Genomic DNA, 24068 nt, shown 5'->3' with positions numbered 1-24068 from the left:
TCTGAAAGTTATTCAGTTATAATTTCATGGGAATTTTCAAAGCTATGTGTTTTTATGCGGTTCATGTTTCCCGCTTTAAACAAAAGACAAGCGATTTTTTGTCAACTTGATTTTTTTTTTACTCCAGTTCTATGTAACGTGTAACTTGCTTGTTAATTGGTTTGTTTGATATTATTTTGTGTTTGCTATTAGCGTTAAGAAAATAAATCAATGTTGTCGAGTTTTAGCATATTCCGTTGAAGTAGTGTGAAAATCGACCAATATTAAAAATGACACACTCCTATTTGAATGGGAGCGGGTTTTTTCGCCGAATGCCATTTCGCCGAAAGTCGTTTCGTCGAATGGTTCATTTAGTCGAAAGTCGTTTCGCCGAATGGTTCATTTAGTCGAAAGTCGTTTCACCGAATGGGTCATTTAGTCGAAAGTCGCTTCGCCGAAATAACCATTTCGGCGAAAGTCTTGCGTTGAAAAAGTAATTTCGAATACATAACATAATTTATTAGAAAACTGCAAATTCTGATTATCAAAAATATTTGTTTGTTTTTATATCTCCTGGATAATTGATCCGGCGAAGCCACATAACCGATGTCGACTCGCCAAGGCGACTCCAGCTGAGTTGGCCGCCGACTCGCCGTCAGAAGCGGCAGCCTCTCGCAGGATCATGAATAAACCTACAAAAATTGATTTGATTTTATGTTTCGTCTTTGTCTCAACAGTGCTTAACAGTTTACGTTGAACTGGTAGCGCGACCTGACGGTTCAACATAAACCATTACTAGAAAAATTATTGAAGCCTTTCTGGATTATTTCAGAAGTACGATTGTAGGTCAACAAAAACGGGACTGCACATAATTATTTTTTATTTGTCTTTGTTTTAAATAAATTCCTATCACGATATTATGGCGAAATGGCTTTCGTCAAAATTACGCTGATCCGGATTGAATACAGTGATTGTGCATGCGAGCAAAGTTATCAGTAAGTAAAAAACGTGTTTAATCCACCTAGCAGTGAGATGATACCTTTTTTATCAATCCGCATGTGTTTTTTTCATGAATATTCTTCGGTGTTTAAGTTTTCATGACATTATTTTAATGACCGTCGTTTTAAGCGACAATTTGAGATTTTAATCACTCATTACTCTGTAATGTAGAAACTGCAAATCGGATCGAATAAGAATCTAAAAGTGTTAAACATCGATTAAACATGCCTTGATATGTCGAAGTAAGTTCCACTTTAGAGTTTACGGTAATTTAAGGTACTTCCAGAGCCTGTATTCAGGAACCAGCATAACCCAAACCGATTCGTATGGCCATATGACGAATAAATTACAACAGTTTTGAGTCCCACTTTGGAGCTTTTCGGGATTGTCATCTTCTATATCGGTTTGAATTTTAAAAATTCATCATCATGTAATTCGAGAATCGGAAGCCATAATTGGATAAAATTAATTAAGTTTGTATGGGACTATAAGCTTATTTTTATTTGAATTTTTGTCGTGAAGACGACTTACTTTACTATGGGGCGCCTTTTCAAAATGTACCCTCTGAGAGAGTGATAAGTTTCTGATCGTGAATATCTCTTGTTGTATCTAATGAATCAACATAATTTTTGCTACATGCCATCGGAAATATGATCACAATTTTAAAATAAAATATTCAGTTGTGTGACATAATGTCAAATAATTCAAAATAAAGCTTTTCTGAAATGTTTGGTATAAACAGTAGATAAGTATCAAAGAGGATAATTCATAAGGCGCGTTTGCCTTTCTCGTATCTTGAAAGCTGAAAGTGATCTGTGAAAGGATTCATATAATCTAACAACCAATAGAATCGAAATATTTCAACTTGAACGTGTATAGCAACAGCATTGAAGTATTTCAATAGTACACCTGTTTCATTTGACCCATGTCAACCTGTTTTATTTGACCCATGTCAACACCAGCCAATCAGAACGCGTTCTGAGGAAGAGAAAAAAATATCTTCTTCGTTTGAGGAAAATGTTTCGAACATTGTTTCATATCGTAGTTATTTCCACAATTTGGTCCTTCTGAAAGGCAGGAATGAATCCCGTACAGCATCCTGATAGTTTCTTTCAATGAAATTCAAATCCGAAATGAAATATTCGACATTAAAATCCTGTATGCGACTATTTTTTATAGCCGTTAAGGTCGCCCATTAGTGAAAAAGCTACAAACGAAATCACGCGAAAAGAAACCTCTTAACACTAATTGGATCAGTTTGGATTTTGTCGCCACTGCGAGCAGATGTATTGTGTGTCGTTTGCAAAGCTAGTTACGCTTCCGACAAGAACGATTACGTCACAGCTGCCAGTTGTTTGCATTGGTGAAAAAATAACGACATGAGGACAACGGTGGGGAGCATCACACAAAATCAGTCGTTCTAATGGTTCTAAAAGTTTTCTAAAGAACTATTAGGATTTGTTGCTCGCAAATCGAAAGGAAATATCCTCAGTTTAGTGCAAATCTAGAACAGTTTTATTAGATTTGTGCACTTTTCGCTCTGTGAAATTCACAGTAATCGAGGTCAAGTGAAGCCTTCTTTGTTTTTGTGAAAAATGTGAAAAAGGGGAATGTTTGCATAATTTATACAATTGATCAACTAATTGATATTCGGAAGTGTTAAGGAACATGTCAGTTGTTTTCGTATTCACGACATCCAGTTATGTCTCTGACATTACCCACCCGCCTTTTTGTTTCTGAAATTCGATTAGGCTTTTTTTGAGAAAACGATTGAGCTTTGAGAAACGATTTTATACTGGAACCGGAATTCTAAAATTGGTATGGCCGAAGTCAGATAAATTCACCTGAGTAGCTGTATAGTTTACATTTGTTCCAAAATGTTTGAAAATCAGTGTAGACATCTTTGAGAAATCATAGCACGAATTAAATTTTTAAGTGCCTTCTGAATCGAAAACTGAATAACACTAAAACTGAAAAAAAGTTTATTTAGTTATCGACTATCCAAATCTGCTAACCCGATAAACCTGATTAATTTATGTGGAATAGACATTTTTATACTAATCACCCTGTATCGCTGAAACCGGAAGTTGGATCTGACTGAGAAGGAAGATGTTTTATAGAATCTTGAAACTTTTCATTTGAATCTTAGATGATTCTTAGATTTCATTTGAATCTTAGATCGGTTCGGCCATCTACGAGAAAAATGAGTTACACAATTTTGATTTCGTTTCACATATCATCCTGTAGTTCCGGAACCAAACATAATTCAGGAACTTTGTTTGGGAGTATACGACTTTTTATATGAATATGAATTTGTAGAGAAGAAATTTTCCGAGAAGATTGAGTGAAATTATTTGTCACACACGCATTTGCTGATCTCGACGAACTGATTCGAATGGTATATGGGTGTTATGTTCTTCCAGCATTTATTGCTGTACGTAGTTTAAAACAATATAATTAAAAAAAATTCTGCCATCATCTGGTTTATATATGTCATATTCGAACGATTATGTTGCCAAAAACGAGCCGTGCTAAAATCGGTCCGAGGCTAAATGTCATGAAAAAGGATGCTGTACATAGTCTTTTTAGTACTTAGAAACAATTGTATGTAACAGTATAAAAAATCGTGTTTTCCGTTGCTCCCAAGCATTTCTTTGCCATACAGCGCTCAGAACTTCTACTGCTGGAATATGGGGGAAAAGACGCTTACACAAAAATTTCGATATCTCCGTTAAAAATGGACGGATTTTAAAAATCTATGGCTTGTTGGATAACTATTACCGTGCGAAATCTAAGTCTGAAAACATATTCTGATTTCAAGGTCAATTGTGACAGAATCTTCGAAGTTCGTTTAAATTGCTATTACTGGATACTCGATGAATTTATACCGTCATCACGGTTAGCTTATGAATGATAAAGAATACAAACAACATTAAATAAATACGGTGATTTTGCAACTCGCAGTGGGATGTAATTTTTGTCCTCTTCCGTTTTCACAGCCAAACCACCCATAATTGTAACATAACAGTTTAGTGAACCCACTTTCCCTGGCTAAGTGAAACTAATCTTATCTCCTTTGTTTCGGGGTTCATAGAAGGTTATCAAAATCCAACCGAATCTCAGCTTGGGTAGTAATTTCCTCCTTTCATTTCCATTACCATCGTGTCGTCTTCCATCTGCCAAAATGCCACTTCTGGCTTCTGGCAGCTTCTGTGCAGCAACAGCAGCATGTTCGGGGGGCGTACCCCAACTAAGCGGAGTTCTTTCCGGAGCCCATTGAAAATACCACTTCTAGGTGCGCTTGTGTCAGCACTTTGTACTGGCGTGCAATTTTGGGATGAAAACAGCACAATTACTGGCTGAAAGCTCGCCGTCGAAAAACGCTTGTAGGTTGCAGCAGCATTTTCCATTCATGACACTGTCGAGCTCTTCTTCTTTTTCTTTTGATTCTACTACTGTGTCATTGTAGTTGGTAATTTACCTGTCTGACTTCGAGATCAATTCGAGCCTACAAAGGCTAATTTAAGGACTGTCTATCCCTTGACAAGGACACTACTTCGATCATAGTTCGGCAAAGCATGAATTGGACCTTGCTGAAGCACTTTATTTGCCTACACCAATCCAATCGTGTTAGCTTTTGATCATCCTTTTTCTGCTCTTTCATTCCGCAACTTGGTCATAAAGCCATTTGCCACGGCAATCTCGCCATCGCCATCACCATCATCTGTGTCATTATTATGATCACTTTGTGCCACCTTCACAAATTCCAACGGCTGAAGGAAGCCACGCTTCCTCAAAACAATCAGCAAGATGCTACCCGGTTATTCCTGTCGAAAGTGGGTGGCGGTACCTTAACGGTAATGCTTTTATGTTGTTCCTCGATGCCTACATCGACGACAGCCACATTACAGCAGTGTGCGAGTGTGTCATTAAACCGGGGTAGGTATTTATAAAAAAAAGGACGTATCGTTATCCTTACCCTGTTTGTGAGTGCCTGTTGTCTGAGATGCTACCGGTTTTGGTCGACGGCGGCAGCACGGATAAAGTTACAAAATCAAGACATCGTAATATTTTATTATTATCCTTTTTATGTTTTTTTTCGGAATTTATCACTGCGCTTGACTTCTTTTGCTGTTGCGTTTTTCTCGTAACACGCAGGAGTCAAGGAACGGACGGGTTCTGCCGGAAGAAGTTGTTCACTTTTCTGCGGATCTCGGATATTTCACGACAGATTTGGCGAATATCGTTTTCGAAAGCTTGGCCGAAATCGTTTGGCATTCGGGAAATGATTCTCGCATCGGTTTGTGCCGTTAGATTAAATTTGCTTGCTTTGTTCTCGTGCACAGGCGGACACAATTTACGAGACAGTGGGAAGCAATCGTGGGAGGGGGTGGAACCCTATTGCCGTTAAACGGAATGGCTTAAGCTAGTCCGCAGCTTATTTCTTTAGGCAATGTGAATGTGTTCTTGTTTTCCGTAGCATCCATTTTATATATTAAATAAATCCACAATAGTAATAATAATTCGTATTTAATGAAACATACTTCAAAACTTATAATTTTGGAGATATGGCCGTAGAAGTGACGTAAACGACAAATCGCATCCAGCAGTGTTAAACTCGTTTGTAAGCTACTATTGGGTTGTGGATGCAATTCTAAGATCAGAAGACTGATACTTCTGCTTTTGAAGATGAATTCGTAAAAGTGACGTAACCGACATAACGCCCTTTTTCCAGTACAAACCTATTATTAAACCTATTCAACAATCTTAGGCCTCGTTCCAAAGCTACTGTTAGGTTGTGGATGAACTCCGACAATCAAATGACTGACGTTTCCGGAGATGTAATCGTATAAGTGACGTAACCGAAAGGCACGCACGGACTTTTTCTCTACATACACAATTCTGTTTGGAAATTACTGCCCGATTTAAGGTTCTACTCACAATCTTAGGAAAACAGCCATTGTTGAAAAACGCAAAAGCAGTCTTCTCAATCTTCAAGAAAAAAACATCAGTTTGTTTAGCATAATGTACCAAACCAACTGATATTTCGTTTTTGAATTTTCGCTCAACGATAGCGAAAAAAAACTGTTTTTGTGTTTTGCCACTAGAGGCGTTTTCCTAAAAATGTAAATTGTCCCTTAAACAACCTTAGACTAGTTTGAACCACTAATACGACCTCTACCGAACCTATAAGTGGTATAAGTGACGTAACCGACAAACCGCTTTCTAATGCGTTTAATTTTCTCGAGAATGGATGAACCGATTTCAACAATCCTAGACTCGTGTGAAAGCTCTACTATTGGAGTATTGATCAAGATCGAAGCTCAAATTGATAAGATAATGGAAAAACAGATGTAACCGACAAATCGCACCTGATTTCTTCATTCTCTCGGTGAAAGCTGAACCGATATTAAGAATCTCAAAGCTCGTTTAAGAAACATTTTACATTTCCAGGAAAACAGTCAATGTTTCAAGTATGCAACATCAGTTTTCTTCGCTGTCGTTGAACAGAATTTCAAAAAAGATATTTCAGATGATTTCTCTAAATAAAGTACGAATTTTCTCACCAAGATTTATCTAGCGATTGCGGAGAAAATTGCATTGGCGTTTTTCAACAATGGCTGTTTTCCTAACATTGGAAGTAGAACCTTAGAAGTGACTGTTGTGCCATCAATAAACCTCGGAAGATGAATGGATGACACATTCTGCTTCGAAGATATAGTCATAGAAGTGACGTAACCAACAAACCGTCACCTTTTATACTCGTTCAGTTTTCTCGGGGCAGATTTAAACAAGCTGGCACTTTTAAAAACTTATATGAGTTCATCGATCCACCTTGAGAATGATATTGTAAAAATTTCCGGTTTGAGAGATAAAATCTTATAAAAAGCGTAACCGATAAACCACATAAAAAGTTATATCCGTTGAATTTCTTCAGAAATGGCGATCTCGAAGAATTTTTAAATTGTGTTATTCGATAAGTTTTCAAGTCTCATAATGAACCCATTTGGGTTCGGAGATATATTCGCATAAGTGTCGTTACCACCAAATCGCACTTTTTTCTATACGGACGATTTTTTTAAGAAGTTGTCCCATAATAAAAATAGAAAAATGTATTATTTCTGATATTTATAGTTTCGGAAATGTTTTCAAACATTCGACGTAAGTGTTGAATCACTCTTTCGTGAACCTCCCCTTATCAGAACGAATTTGCATTCATAATTAACTCAAATTTGTATCAAAAATTGTACAAATGAAAACCATATATTTTAATGAGAATTATTTGATATATTTTAATGAGATTATTTGAATGACAACAAACAGGTATTATTACACTATTTGTTATTTATTCTACTCAAAACAGAACCAAAATTGTTTTCATTTTGGGAGTTTGTTGGTTTGTGCAAAAAGCACATATTCAAATTCGATTTTTTCAGGTTTCGTCTTCGGCTCAAAAGTGCTAAAACCAGGTTCAAATTGAACCACCATCCCCGCCTAGGAGTTCAATTTAAATGTTCACATTCTGCAATGGCCAGTAATAAGTCGTCACTCGTTTTCGCGTGAGTCGTCAGAATTCTATTCCATTTCGGTGCTATATCATCTGAGTATTATATAAACAGTGTAAACTGTGCATCTGTTTAGCGGTTTAAATTGAACTGCTAGGCGGAGATGGCAGTTCAATTTGAGCTGCCTAACCACTGATGAGGCGAAGGCGAAGAAATCAATATTGTTTTCTGTTTTCATTCAACGAATAGCTGAATAACATTTATTTTTGTACAGATTCTATTAATGTTTTTACAAATCATTCCAGGTTTGTTTGTATCAGTACACCACCTTTAATCAAAGCTGGATAACTAGCTATTTGTTGATTTCACTGAAGGGGAGACCGGATTGGCGGTTCAATGCATACGGCGCTGGTCTTACAAGCCAGTTGTCATAAGTTCGAGTCTCGACCTGAAAGGATTCATAGTGTTCGTAGGATCATAGTACTAGCCATGCAATGGTTCTGTATGCTTGGAATCAGCTGCGAAGTCTGTTGAAACAGAAATGCCAAATTCAACAAAAGGAATGTAATGCCAAGACTGCTTTTGACTGAAGGGAAAAAAGTAAAAATAAATTCCCGACGGAGAATCGAACTCGGTTCTTCCGTGTGACAGGCGGGGATACATACCACTATACTATCGAGGAAGTGTACATGCGCATTTGATTTTTGTTATTTCCAAGTGATTTTTTTGTTATATTTCGATTTATTCAGTTCATAGCTTTCTTATTTGCTCTTATTCAATCATTAACATTTTGTTGTGTGCGCTACTATGAACGCATTTCGCGGCAACTCGAATAAATGTTGGCAGTACACCCTTTCTGGCCAAAAATTGCTGTAAACTGATAAAAAAAATTAAAATTTGAAGTCGATTAATAAAAGAACATAATTTTTGTTTGAGTGAAATTTGTTTTCCAAGATTTGGTAATTATGTTCCTTGCCAACCTTCCACAGATGGCAAGATGAACACTTTTAAAAGAAAATTTATTTTTCCCTGCAACTTTTACTTGTCCAGTACTGATACTTTTTTGCAAATAGCGAGCAACTAGCGATAGAGTATACTGTGAAATCTTACAAGTTGTGTTTGGTTTAGGTTTCGATAAAAAAGACAGTACAAAATGATTAAGTTTTGACAAGAAAATGTTTTTGTTTGGAAAACTGTTTTTTTCTTTTGAAATGCCCATTTTGCAATGTGTTGGAGCACAATTTCATCAAAATCAAAAATGGTGTTTAATTTTGTGAATCGAGTTGAAATTTTTAAAATCGATTTTTTCAGTGTAGGACTCGATTGAGAGGGTTTTTTTTCAGTATTTTGGGACAGGATTTAGGTCGACATTTGACCTAACTTATTTGGTCTCTATCACTAATTAATTCGTTCCTGTCGTAACGAAGCAAATACAGTAAATCAGTAAAATTAAAGACATTCTCCCATTCAACGGTTGAAGAAGTTGCTGTCAGAATATCGGAAATCATTCTCATTAGTTGATTGATTGTGTAACTTTGGAAAGCATTCACATATGCGCATCCAGGATTGTAATTATTCCTGTCAAACATGTTCGAACAAGTATTCAAATTAGGCGGGCACAACAAAGTGGTAAATCGTTTGGCTGCAACACGGTGCGAATTACAATAAAATACTGACAATAACGTTTCGATAGAATAAAATACAAAACAGTTCGTCGAAACTTTTGCTGCTGAATACTGATGAAAATAATTGCTATTGACTCGAAGCGAAAGGCGCATGAAGCAAATTTTACAACCGGGCTTCGCGCTGGTATCAGGCGAAAGTAAAGCAAAAAATTGCCCAAATTTAAAACTGCACACATGGTGCGAATTTAACAGAAAAAAGTACGGGTGTGTAATGTCAGAGACATAACTGGATGTCGTGAATACGAATAAAACTGACACGATTTCTTTACACTTTCGAATTCGAATTGATAGTTGATCGATTGTGTGAATTGCGAAACTTTCCCCCTTCTCACTACTAAACTTTTCAACGAGTTTTGACGTCGATTATCTCATTTCGGATTTGCATATTTCATTGAAAGAAACTATTAAGATGCTGTACAGGATTCATTTCTGACTTTTAGAAGGACCAAATTGTGGAGTTCTCTACGATATTTAGCGCAGTTCGGAACATTTATCTCGAACGATTTTCGCACAGCGAAAAGTGCACGAACCAAATCAAATTATTTTGGATTTTCACTAAACTGATGATTTCTAGCTTCGAATTTCAAAGAAGTAATCTTAATAGTTCTTTAGATAACATTTAGATCCATTAGAACGGCTGATTTTATATAATGTTGTCCACTTTTGTTTCTTGTTTTCTTTCTCTTCAATGCAATGCACCAGCAGCTGATGCAATCGTTCTTGCTTGAATTGAAACTAGCTTTGCGTACAAACCGACACATCCGCACGCAGTGCCAAATGATGCGAAACTGGTTTAATGCGTCTTTTCGCCTTGACGACCGGAAGGCAAATGAGAACTACGACCTGAGCGTTTGAGGTTTGGCACCACGCAAAAGGTCTGCTCTCATTATTGACGACCGCTGCTCCCGACGATTGAAGTCCAAATGAAAGCACGACCTAAGCGTTTGAGGCTTTATACCACGCAAAAGGTCTGCTTTCATCGACGACTGCTCCACCTGACGACTGAAGTCTAAATGAGAGTTCTGATCTGAGCGTTTGAGGTTTTTAACCACGCAGAAGGTGCACTCTCCGAAGCTGCTGGTCCCACGACGTTTGCTTGCATCCAACGCACAAGAAGAAATGATCGAATTTCGAAGACGGTTCCCCTTTTATACGCAATCAGTTGAAGATATGTGCCTGACTACCTCAAAATCGTCGTCCTTGTGCGAAAAAGCCAAGCAAAAGTACAGAGTTTTCCGCGTTGTTTTCTAAGTTTGAGAAAACTTAATATTTGAGTTGTTTGTGGTTATCTCACACTGTTCAAAATATTATCCTGAATTCCTGATCATATTTTTGATGAAATGGTGAAAGAATTATGTTGCTGTCATTAATACAAGTCGAAATATTCACGATTAAGTTCTGCCCATTCTTCCATATGGCTAATTTTGAAAAGGCACCCCATAGTAAAGTAAGTCGTATTCACGACAAAATGGCGGAATTACCTAGAACAAAATTTGGGGTTTCTGAACCGCGACTCCGGAGTTGGATTCTAAACATGAATACTGGAACGGAGTTCCAGAAGTAGACTCGGGACTTGATTTCTGCTCTTGGATCACAGAACCGAATTCGCGACTTCAACCGACGGAAAAGACGTACGTATAGTGCATAGGCTAAATCGTTCAGCTTAGTCATCTACACAGTCCAGAATGAACAAAAACAAAAACGGTTGTAGAAAATCACTGGTAAAACAGACGTATCCAGAAGTTGTACGATCTTAAGATTGAAGCTGTTGTAATCGAAAACAAAAAAAGGCGGGTGGGTAATGTCAGAGACATGTTCCTTAACACTTCCGAATATCAATTAGTTGATCAATTGAATGAATTATGCAAGCATTCCCCTTTTCCACATTTTCGCAAAAACAAAGAAGGCTTCACTTGATCTCGATTACTGTGAATTTCACATAGCGAAAAGTGCACAAATCTAACCAAACTGTTCTAGATTTGCATTAAACTGAGGATATTTCTCTGCGATTTACAAACAACAAATCCTACTAGTTCTTTAGAAAATTTTTAGAGGCATTAGAACGGCTGATTTTGTGTAATGCTCTCCACGGTTGCTTTTTCACCATTGCAAATGACTGGCAGCTGTGACGTAATCGCTCTTGTCGGAAGTAGTTTCGCTTTGCAAACGACACAAAATACATCTGCTCGAAATGGCGATAGAATCCAATTTTTGTTGTGAGGTTGGTTTTTACCTGATTTCGTTTGTAACTAACGGCGGTCCTAACAGCTATAAAAATAGCCGCATACAGAATTTAATTGTCGATTATTTCATTTCGGATTTACATTTCAATGAAAGAAACTGTCCGGATGCTGTACGAGATTCATTCCTGCCTTTCAGAAGGACCAAATTGTGGAACTCACTACGACATTAAACACTGTTCGGAACATTTTCTCGAACGATCTGTTGTACAGCAGCAGATATTATGTTCTCTTCCTCAGATCGCGTTCTGATTGGCTGGTGTTGACATGGGTCAAATGAGACAGGTTTTTCAATAGTGTACTATTGAAATACTTCAATGCTTTTTCTATACACACATAGATTATATAAATCCTTTCACAGATCACTGAGCTATGAGCTTTGAAAATACTAGAAAGGCAAACGGGCCTTATGAATTATCCTCATTAATACTCGTTTATACCAAACATTTCAGAAAAGTTTAATTTGGAATTATTTGAGATAATGTCACACAACTGAATATTTTATCATAAAATTGTGATCATATATCCCATGGCATGTAGCAAAAATTATGTTGATTCGTTAAATACAACAAGAGATATTCACGATCAAAAACTTATCACTCTCTCAGAGGGTAAATTTTGAAAAGGCACCCCATAGTAAAGTAAGTCGTATTCACGACAAAATAAAACATTTTAGTTTTGTTTAGTCAAGCGTTGGGCGATTCAATGTTGTCGCATTATTATTTGCAGTAAAATAGTATCTTAGGGGCACCCAAAACTATTTTTGTATTAAATCAACAATCTTAAAGCTTATCGACAGTAAATCGATCATAATTCCAAATGCACACTAGCCAAACTTATACCTCATCAATGATTAGCTGTATATTCCGCCAAAATCGGCTCAGAAACAGTCTTCGGAAAGACTAAAATGCCTTATAACGATTTTATGCTATCATAATGTGACATTAGTCCGTGCTTATTTATAACCTGGATAGGATCGCAGTACGCTAAGACACGGCTGGGAAGTCTGGTAAAAAATACTGGTTAAATTCTATAAAAGGAATGCAACATCAAGATTTTGCTTTGCTTGTTTATGCCATAACTGATTCAATTGAATCTGAAACCAATAGTTTTTATCTCCAACTGTTATTTTTGTTCAATTCTGAGATTTGTTGTTCTTTCTGTCACGTCTAGCTCTTGTACGCACACTTTCAAGAGAGGCTTTAGTGGCTTATGTTTATGGCAGTTGAAAACAAATTGCTGTCTCAGTCGCAACGTCGAAGCGGTTTTATTGATGAAATTATTGTCAGATTTGCTTGACGTGCAGAGCGCGTAAGCAGTGCACAACCCGTAAATTGCATATCACAAGCAGTGTACAACCCGTAAATTTTGGCACCAGACGCCACTGATGTTAGAGAATACTTAATCTGTTCTGGAAACAGTTTCCCTCCTATCATCTTCTATAAATTGTTTTCGCAGTTTTCGATGTCTACTCGGTTTGTATTTGCAGACTTCGGCATCGCGATTTACTTGCATCTTACATCGAGAAACAAGTTACTGTTCAAATACACGCTCACTTGGTTGGCTGATTCTGGTACGAAGATCTGTTGACAAAGTTTGTCATCTATTTCAATAACCGAAAACAGGCTTTTCTTAGTTACCTTTAACGCTGTATGAAGTAGCGATGGTACGTCATTCTCACTGACGGCGTCATTATCCGTTGTTCAGTTGCTCGTGTTTATAGCAATCAGATGTAAGCCATTCACAAAAGAATTGAATGAACAGGTTCGGAGTTTTTAAAACACGACCTGAAAAGTATTTTTTGTTGTTCTTAGTTTGTAATTATATTTTCTTTTCTACCATACAGTACAGAGCGATACGAATGTTATTTTTTTCAAGATCTGAAACTAAAGCTGAACAAAAAGCACTCGGTACTAAGAGGGCTTACACAAAATAGGACAGCCATCCACGTTTGACTAGGTATTTCACTCGAATACACCTTACACTTACAAATCGCCTCCGGTGTTTCAGTGTGAATGATAAATTTAAAAAAAAGCAAAAATCCGCTCAAGTCTCGCACGACGATGACTGTTGAGTTCCAGATTTTACGGCTCACAAATGCTGACACCCCAGGCTCAAGGCAGCAGTAATAACCAGCACTCTTTCTGTATCCTGGGGCTATATCAATGGCAAACGTTTGCAACCAGAAGACGGCACACCGAAGTAGGAATGCGACCACGACACACTGACGATGTGTTCCACCCGAAGCTTACAGGTGTGATATAAACTGCACACCGACAAGTGGGAGCTGACTGCTTCTTTTTCATTGCTCCGATGGCGCCAACCCGCCCGGATGTTGGATGTTTTGTACCTCGTTAGAAACTGCCGGTCGATTACTCCTGCTAATAGGAAGAAAATGCACCGGTAGAAAACCGATCACAACAAGAGCGGTATTGAAAGTGAAAAAAGCGGAAAAGCTACTCAGCTGAAATAGTGGAAATTGGTTTCCGTTGGAAACTCTCAGCCCAACAGGGCAGACCTACAGCGAATATTGCAAATACGTGCTCATATGCAGCGTAGGGAAAAAATCAAAATTTCGAAAATCGCAACTGAAATTTTTCACAAGTGATTATCAGACAAAAAAAAAATCATCGATCAGAAAAATCACTGAAGAAAAGTTCACGTTCGAGTTTTTTTTTTGCAAACGCGATTCTCACTGAAACTCATCTCACATGGCAAAAAATCAGTTGTGAAAGGTTTACTAGCGAACATTCTCCTCGATGATATTTAAGAAAACTGTTCGCACATTGAATATATCTGATATGATTCTCTAACAGAAGATTTTTGGTAAATGTATTCTCATAACCGTTATATCTCAACCCTTTGTGGAATACACGATGAATAAATTCGTTGATAAACAAAAACTGAACCTTTCTGAAAATGCTCAGTGCGCCTAGGGTGGTTGATAAGTGGAAAAATGGTTGTGATGTATTCGAAATTTATTCAGCAATACCGTGGTATCATCAATAAAAGCAACAAATACTATAATAGTTATAATGGTAATGAAACCATTGATGAGAAACCAATAACAAAACATGTTATGCAGCTTATTGAAAATATTACCCAATTTAGCTTGAATATCATACGCAGAAGTAACAAGAGCGCAGGCTATCGCTACGCCAATTCAAACGCGCCATTCAAGTACTGCGCTCCTGTAACTTCTATAAATCAAATTCAAGTTTTGTTTGGGTTTAATCTAAATAGTGAAGTGTAATCAACCAGCTGGAATAAAACTACCTTTCGTCGCTATAATCACTATTTGGAATGTGGAAAGAGATATTGTTCTTCATATTGACCACCCTACGTGCATCGAAAATATCGCAGTCATTATTTCTCAGTTGCGAACTAATTCAGTACAGTTTTTTTATTGATGAAAATATTATAATTAAATCTTGCACGAATCACTTCGGTGTCGAGCTGAAGCGCAGTGGAAATTCAGCATCGAAATATCGTCGGAGCTTCCTTTTCCTTTGGGTTATCTCTTTAGTGATATTCCTGTGGATGAAAATTCGTCATCAAGTTTCGCTGACACAAAAAATCACTTGTGAACTTGTGGATGATTGTTTCATGACTGAAAATCTCGGAAGTGATTATTTCAGTCACTGATTTTTTTTTAAATCTCTTGAACTGATTTTTTCACGAGTGACAGTGATATGAACTTGTTTTGATCATGACTTTTTCAACACTGCTAATGTATGCTTGGTGCCGATGAATTCGGTTGTTGTTTGGAAACGTTGTAAGATTTCTTTCTACTCTACCCACTATACGAAATTGAACAAAGCACGCATTGTTCGCAAAGGCGGGGGTGTTTTCTTCTTCCGTATCAATACGTACCGATGCGTATCGGTTTTGCATCGTCATTTTGTATGATGGTTTAAAAGTTTTGCCACTCATCGCCCTATAATTTCGGAACCGGAAGTCGGATCTGGATGAAATTGCACAGTATCTCTTAAGACGCTGTGACCTTTAATTTGAATCAAGATTTGTGAAAATCGGTTTAACCGTTGCTGAGAAATTGAAGAGTGTTCCGTTTTTGGAGCTTTTTTCATTACTGTCGGTTCATTCGAAACCGGAAACCGGGGACAAGTAGTCCCAAAGTAGATTCACCATTGAATTTTTCAAAAAGTTTTATAAAAATTTGCACATCGTGTCGCCATCAATACTCATGAAATAGAAAAATTTTCACTTATTGCGCTGTAATATCGGATCCGGATAGACTTTTAGAGGAATTTTCAAGGAATTTCAAGAACTTTCATTTGCATCGTTTAAGCAATTTCCGAGAAAATTGAGTGTGCATTTTCTCATAGATTTGCACATATTATTTCTTGTAATTCCGGAACCGGAAGTCGGATAAAGATGGAACACAATTGCAAGCCATGGGATTTTAAGACCTTTCATTTGACTCTGAATTTGTGCACGGAAAGACCGAAATCAGCATTTTGGCGAAAAAATTAGTTGATTTTCTGATTCAAGTTAGTTATTTTTTGAGACAACTAAAAAAATCTTACTTTTGCTAATTTAGATTTTTTAATTCTAATTCCCTTAATAATAATAAAATATTTGTTGAAATGGCTATTTTTTTTAGTTGAATTCACCAATTAAACGTGCTGTCATTTCTTAGCTCAGGCACGCTTCATATCCATTTAACTAATTTTTTAGTTGAATTAGAGAAATAAAACGTTGTTTTAAACCAACATTAATGGTTGAATTCGTTTCTGCCATTTGCAGCTATATGGCGCTCTGTCACCGAAAAAACGTTAACACCGTAATGACTACTAGCCACTAGATGGCACACGACTACCGAAAAAAATTTCAGTCACGATAATCTTTTCTATATTGGCAGGTATAAATACGATGTTGTATTGGAGATAAAGACATAAGCGAAATATAAACTTCTTTTTGAAAATTTTTCTTCTCAATTGCTGTTTTCTTCATTCGACTTCGCGAAATTGACTATCTCACTGAAAACTTTGAGCACTCGGTACAAGTAGTACACCGGACAGCGTAGCCCAAAAGGTTGGAAGATACAAAAAACATCATTTGACATATACAATTAGAGTGCAATATTCGAAACTCACTTACTGTTCCCCGTAAAAACATTATTACGCACAATCGCTTTAAATGCGCAGAAATTCTGAATAACTACACTTTCCACTAACAGTTTACGTCATTTTTAGAAATTTATATATGGATATATCGTAACACTTGCGAAAAACATCTAAACAATTTGCAAGCAGTTTCAACAAGACTGTCCCTTTTAGCTTTTCAATGGAATTTTTTTTAATTTTTGTTTTCTTTGTCCTGTCTTTCAGTAATGATGGTGATAGATAAATAGGAACAAATTTTCTGATTTTAATTACAAAATTTGTTTTCAATGAGAATTTCGTACTGGATTGAAATATTGCTGGTTTGTGTCCAGAATATTCGCCAACTAAATACATTCTCTAGAAATAAGAGTTTTTTTTCAGCAAAGTAAATTCTCAATTTTAATTAATTTTATAGTTATTTTGGAAATTTTTTTGTTAAAATCAACTAATTCAAAAACAGTAATACGAATTAGGCGCAGAGCTAATTTCGGTCGTTCCGTGTGAAAATCGGTTTAGCCATTTATGATAAAATCTAGTGACATTTGTCATATACTGAGACATACATACACACAGACATTTTTAAAGGTAAAAAAAAACCCAGTTTTGTGTTTTATCAACAAGTGTGAATTGAAAAATAAAGAACAAATTTAAAGTGTGAATTTATTTTTATATTTTCATTTTCAATCTGTGTTCAACAAGTGTGAGTTGAGAAGTAATTGAAAAAATAATGAGCTGAAAAAATATTTAGTTTTTTTCTAACATTAATTTTCTGATGAAAAATGATAAACTATTCAATCTATTGAGAGTACAAAGTAATTCGTTTTGCTTTTTTTGGGTCAAAAATGCATTTATTTAAAAAAAAAGAAAAGGATTTAAATGATATCGTCTATCGCTAGGTACTCATTTTTCCCACCTCAACAAATTTTCAAATTCCATCTCGAAAGAATGTCTTGTCTTTTGAGGTAATTCAAGTTTGAAATCAACTTTAGATTTCTGTGAAAAAAGTAAAGCGATGACTTGCCAGATCGTGCTGCATCCGTCGGAACAACTAGTAATCACAAGGAGTAATATTAGGAGAATACGGTGGATGCGGCAAAATGTCCCACTTGAGCGTTTTCAAACATTTTTTCACGAGTTTGCTTGTCTTTGATTGTATTCCGGCCAGTTCTTCTCGAATTGCACGGCTCAAACGCATAAATTGCCACATATACCGATCGCCCGTTATAGTATCGCCTGGTTGTAGCAGCTCATAGTACATAACACCCTTTTGGTGTTGATGTTGAGATCGATGTATCTAAATGTATCTCGGTTTCAGTTTATGAGGCACCCAACTGCCTTGCTGTTGAATCATTCCAACGGATTTGAATCGTCCAGAAACTGATTGTTGAGTAACTTCCAATGATTCTGCAAGCTCCTCTTGCGTTTGACACGGATCTTCATTGAGTAGTGCCTCCAACTGTTTGTCTTCGAATTGTTTTGGTTGCCCAGAGCGAAGTCTTGTCTTTAACGCTGAAATCTCCATTCTTGGAACGTCGAAACCATTATCTACATAATTTAGTAGTTGGAGCATTATCGCCATAAACATCCACAAGCATTTGATGCGTTTCAGCTGCACTTTTCTTCCAATTAAAACAGAAAACTGAAACTTCCCGCACATGTTGCTTTATTTACACAAAATTGTTCATATTTAACACAGTAATATGAACTGAATAATAATGACAGGTGTCTAACCTCTTCAAACTATCGACATCAGCTCCGTGAACGGTCTCATCCGTTTGTCAACAGACAAACAAAAAAAAGTCTGTTCATAAACAGTACTGCTGAACTGTGAAAATGTGTTCATCCGATTGAGGTTAGCAGTGACGGTAAAAAACCTAATGGCATTTGACTTATGACCAGGGTTGTCACATTTATATCTGTATTTCGATAGTCCCACGACAAAAGGGCCTAATTGCAAATGAGAGCCTCTCTTTGTTTACTTTCTCTATTGATTATTACGGAGCCATTATTGCAAATTCTCTAAGGTTTCCAATATAAATCGAAAGCTTGTAGTTTTACCTTGAAAGTTTTGCGAAGAGTAAAGCGTCAAATATAAAATCAGTTCGGTAAATCGCGAAAGAAAAAGTAAACAAAGAGAAACTGTCATTTGCAGTTAGGCCCTTTTGTCGTGGGACGGTCGATTTGTCAAGAGAAAAATCTGTACATCTGTATCGGGAGATCAAAAATCAGCATTGAAAATCTGTGTATGAAAATTCAAAGAAACCAAAACTTTTCTTCGTCTGGATTTTATGAGTTTGTAGTTGAAAATACGTTGCTAGTGAATTTTGCGTTCAATTGTTGAAAATCATTCAAAATCCAATCTGGAAATGGCAAATTGTTCTGTTAATTTTCACTATCGTTTATTGGGTGGGTTTATTAGTGGTTCCCAAACTTTTTTGGTCGAATGCCTACCAAGTAGAAAAAAATTATTTAATTTCTTCGACAATCAATATTTTTGTAGGTAACTCGAGATTAAAATATAAAATAGATAGAAATGATACAAAAAATAATTTGCTTTCTAATCCCAATGCGGTAAAAATTAATTTAGTTATCGTTCAAACATTGGGTAAGCAAAACAACAACAAAACCTTGCTCAACCGAAAAAATAGAGTGAGGTCAACTGGTAAAGGAATAAAGTTGTGGGGTGCGAAATTGGATCGCTGGGGATCAACTAAAATGTGAACTTAACCGACTGTGCACAGTCAAATCAAATACCAAATTCTTTTCCAGTGGAAAATCTTCTGAGTTGTGTATCATAACATCCACAGTAGCTCAGTTGGAAGAACGACTTCCCCGGTTTAAAGAAGTTTGCGGACGGAATTATAACTGTTTATTACATTTGTTAGTATTTGGTTCTATGATTGTTAGAAAAACTCGCAAGTCCTCTCATTAAGGATCTGGATTCTGCTCCTGAACACTGGATTAGAATACTGAACTATGCTTTATCCGAATATGGATTTTGAACTTGAAGCAGAATTCAGCACTTATATTCGAAACATGCATCTGGATTCAAGACCTGGAGTTAGATTGTGAATGTGAACTCATGAAAGAGACCTTAACCTAGATTCTGGACCTGGATTCTGAGCAAGAATTCTGTTTTTTGAACTTCTGACAGTTTCTGAAACTAAGCTTTGAACCTATTTTGCACTTGGACTGTGAACCTGGATTGGATTCTGGATCTGAGTTCTCTAGAGTTCCTCAATTCTAAACTTGAACCAAAATTATTGACAGAGATTCTTAACCTAGACCAGGATTCTGAGCCAGGACCCTGGATTTGGATATCCGACAAGGTTTCTGAATACTGAATCTGGACATGGTTCTTGAACGAAAATTCTGACAGAGATTCTGAACCTGAGGCAGAAATCTACACTTGGATACTGAGCATCGATTGGGATCCTAGACCTGAACATGATTTCTTGGCTTGTACTCTTGATGAAGGTTTTGGGTCTAGATCTGGAGCTGGATTCGAATTTCAAACAAGATTTTTACTCAAAAAATTTGACAGAGATACTGGGAATGAACCAACATCGTGAACCTGGAACTTGATCCTGATTTTGGATTCTGAAGTTGGATTCAGAAACATAACTCTGGACTTTGATTGTGAGTCCAAATTTTGAAGCATGATTAAGGACCTGGTTTCTGGATTTGAGTTCTGGACCTGCATTCCGACCTTGGATCTTGATTCAGTATTCTGGACCTGAGCCAGAATTCTTTATTAGGATTCTAAATCTGGACCTGAATTCTATACATGCAGTCAGAGTTGCGAATTGTCAGTCATGCCAAATGGCCTTGACAGACTGACTAAAATCATCGACAACTGTAATCGGTGCGGTCAAAGTATCTGTCAAATGGAATACTCGATAGTTCTATGACCAAGTAGAAGTATACTCAGTCAAAGACAGATGACTTTATTGTTTTCTCTCCCATTCTCCTATTCCCTGTTGAAATAAAAATTTCCATGAGAGTACTAACATAAACAAAAATTGATAAAGTCATCGGACTTCGGAGTTCATTGGTGTAAATGAATCTAATTCAATGTTTATTCTGCTTGATTAATATTTAGTCACATAGTAATCAAACAGTAACAGGAGAAATGAAGATAATATCAATCGGCAATCAATGAACGTCCTGGTGAGTGTCATATCAAGAGAATTTAATACCGTTTTCGTTTTAGAACCTACACGCAGGTGACTCTGACTCTGAGTAAAACGAACATCAGCTGTTACTGTTAATTATTAATAACAGCCAGAGCCAATTTTTGAAAACGGACCGAACTAATTTCTACTCAATATGAAAAAATGCCCTAGAAAATTAAAGTTAAAAAGTTTGCTGTAAATTGTTTCAGCAATGCGATTTTACAAATAAGCAGTAATAATCGAAATTACGTTTCCTTACGGTTTGTCTTAGACTCGTCAGTGATTTGCAAATGGCATTAACTTTACGTCTGCTTAGCGGTTCAAGTTGAACTGTTTAAGTTTGCACTGAGCAATTCAATTTGAACTGCTCTGCACTGGCGAGTCTAAGACGAAACGTAAAGAAAAGTGAAAACGGTTATGTGCCCTAAGCACAAACTTATGTTAATCCCTAATGAATAATCCAAATGTTTAGACATGAAATTGGACACGGTGTTGGTGTCGGTGAGAGGTAGAGAGAAAGAGAGAGAGAGAGAGAGAGAGAGATAGAAAAAGAAAGAGAGAGAGAGAAACAATTGAAAGAGAGAGAGAGAGAGAGAGAGAGAGATAGAAAAAGAAAGAGAGAGAGAGAAACAATTGAAAGTTTTGGAAATGTAGGAAATATTCAAAGTTGTACGATTATAAAAACGCATCCAAAATTTTTCATTCAAAATTTTTCTTTTAAATCGCAAACATTCAATGAAAAATTTCTGATGCATTCTCGAATGATATTTTTTTCTGACGATATTTAAATCTTTGAAATAGCATTTGACGATTTGTTTTAGTCTTTGTTAAGACGTAGAGCCGTCTTGAGCTAGTTTTAATATTATCAGTACCTAACGGGAAAACAGATTGGAGCATTTGGTTCATTTTTCAGTGTATAGCTTTTTTAGAGCTCTCAATCGATTTCCTACCACTTCTATTTCCATACATTTTTTTCTACTTATTACTCAGTTTTTGCAATGACTGAGTGGAAACATATATTGGTGAATCCAAATGAATGAGAAACCTACCTGTAGAGTACACAGGAGTGGAAGAATAGGTATTGAGCGAGAAGAGTGGTGTTTGTTGTCTGATGAACAGAGAAGATGTTTGGATATATGATACCGGTCGTGAGGCGGCATAGGATTTATACCATGTTCGATGTACGCTAACCAGACCCAGTCGTGTGGTAGAGCCATGTCTATCGCACTGTTTAGGGTGGCGAAATGGTAACGCGTATGCACGGATTCGAGTCCTGTCTCTGAACGTATCTTTTTCCAAAAAAATCATCTTTGTATGCTAGTCGATTTGGTTTTTCCAATATGTGTTTCCACTCAGTCATTGCAAAAACTGAACTTAGTTATGGCGACTTTACGTCAAACCAACTAAAATTAATAAATCGTACTTATAACTGTTCCCAAGCTTCAACGATTTGAAGAAATTTTCATGCAAAAATACTTTCGCCCTTTTTTAAAAAGCATTCTCGTGAATCCATTTCATTACCTTCCTGTGTTCGGGTTCATGTTTTGATTACTCATATCATTTTTTTGCCGACCGGAATCGATTTCCGGTTGCATTATTTAAATCATCTAACTTTTGTATTTATCATTTCGAACAACTTTGAATATTTCCTACCTTTAGTTTCGAAACTTTCAATTCTTTATCGCTCTTTCGCTCTTACCGACACTAAGATGTCTAATGAGGCGATCCATCCGATTATTTCGAAACCCGCTGCTTAGTGCGATAACACCGTTTCAGGCGTTGTACTTCCTTTGCGATGCTCTCGTCGTGGTCATAGACGACCCGAAAAACTGCCACCCAGCTCGGCGAACGGCGAACTCTAAATTTAATTCAAGCATCCATCCACGCCAACTCCTGCTACCTACTAGTATTTCACCACCACCACCACCACAACCCGTCGCGCCGCCATTGCCCCACATCAAGTCAAAATCTTATAAAGCACCGTAAGACGATAAAGTTTTCCATAAATTTGTACTTCTGCTATGTTCAAACCCCCCACCGAAGAGGTGGAAGTTGAATGCCATTCCTTTAAGCTTACCCCGCATCGCACTTGCAGTGTACATGGATGGAATCTTTCCACATCCTTGAATGGATAGGCGCCTGGAGACGGAGAGCAGCGTGCGGACTGGAAAGCTTTATTTCCGTGCATAGGGAACTTCTTGACATTCGGAGTAGAATTTTCTCACAATGATTTATTTACTATGCCCGGTCGCGTCGCGTCGTGTCGTGACCACCACCATTTTTCTTCTTTCGTCCCGCCACCATGCAGCTTTACAGGAATTGCTCTCGCGGCAAAATTTTCGACAAATATCCTCCTAAAATGAATGACGACGAGACCCGTTGGACCTCGGGATTGATACAGAAAATATATAGTATTCATTGTTTGGCCTTTGTGTCCGTTCTTCATTGTGCTGTGTCAATTTGGCCACAATGTTGCCGAAAAACTTTCTTGACACGACCGGTGTGGCAGGAGGCGTGAGAAAGATTTACCTTGCCTTTTTTATTCAATAATATATTATAATATTAAGGCACACTGCTTAAGCTCTAAGATGCCAAGGGTATTTACTAATCTTAATTACGACTAACTTAAAACTAGAATAGTATCATTATGTAATGTAGTATCGGGGTAGCGGATTCTCGACAATTCAGCTTTCAGCAGGCGAGGTGAATTGAATATTGGGTGAGGGTCTTCCAAATGGCGAATATCCATGTTGGCCGCATCCTTCGGTCCGTGTGGGTCCGCGGGAAACACCCCCAGGCTACGAAGGCCCGGCGGGTGGCCCGCATGCTGGTCATTGACTGGAGCGGTCTTCCGGTGATGGTGATGTTACGGAAGAGAATGAAAAAAAAAGAAGTAAATATTGTGGGAAACGGGGTAAAAAAGGGGTGTGCGAACAAAATGTTTGAAAACGACAGAGATCTAATTAGTTGCCATCGAGATGGTGAAAAACAGGGAAAGGGGAACGAAAAAGTTAGTGACAAAAAAAAAAGATCTTGTTAATTCCAATGAAGATGGTGGACAGGGACGGGGATCGAGAGAATCGGGCGGATGTTAGTGTCGAACCTGTAGGTGGAGATTATATTTTCTGAGCGAGGAATAACACATTACACTTGTATATCAATGTGTTTAAGGTACTGTTATATGAGAAGCATATATGAACTATCCCGACTCGCCAACACATCTCGAACCGGCACCTCAGGCGGTCTACCTCGGGCCCTGAGGGATTCCAGTAGCTTTGACCTGGCGTCACGATACTCTACGCACGACCACACGACATGCTCGATGTCCTGATAACCGTCGCCACAGGTGCAGAGCCCG

General features: G+C 37.3%; 2 protein-coding genes across 2 annotated transcripts in view; both read left to right on the top strand.

Annotated features, from left to right (window-relative positions):
- The window catches only part of LOC131438680 (uncharacterized), a 337536-nt gene that overhangs the window by 53534 nt on the left and 259934 nt on the right, over positions 1–24068 (top strand). The window lies entirely within an intron of this gene.
- Positions 1–24068, top strand: part of LOC131438688 (uncharacterized) — a 148197-nt gene that overhangs the window by 30693 nt on the left and 93436 nt on the right. The gene's annotated exons all lie outside the window — the stretch shown is intronic.

This window comes from Malaya genurostris, chromosome 1 (genome assembly GCF_030247185.1).
Source record: "Malaya genurostris strain Urasoe2022 chromosome 1, Malgen_1.1, whole genome shotgun sequence".
Taxonomy (NCBI): Eukaryota; Metazoa; Arthropoda; class Insecta; order Diptera; family Culicidae; genus Malaya; species Malaya genurostris.
The sequence above is the reverse complement of the archived record's forward strand: the minus strand, read 5'-3'. Positions and strand labels throughout refer to the sequence as shown.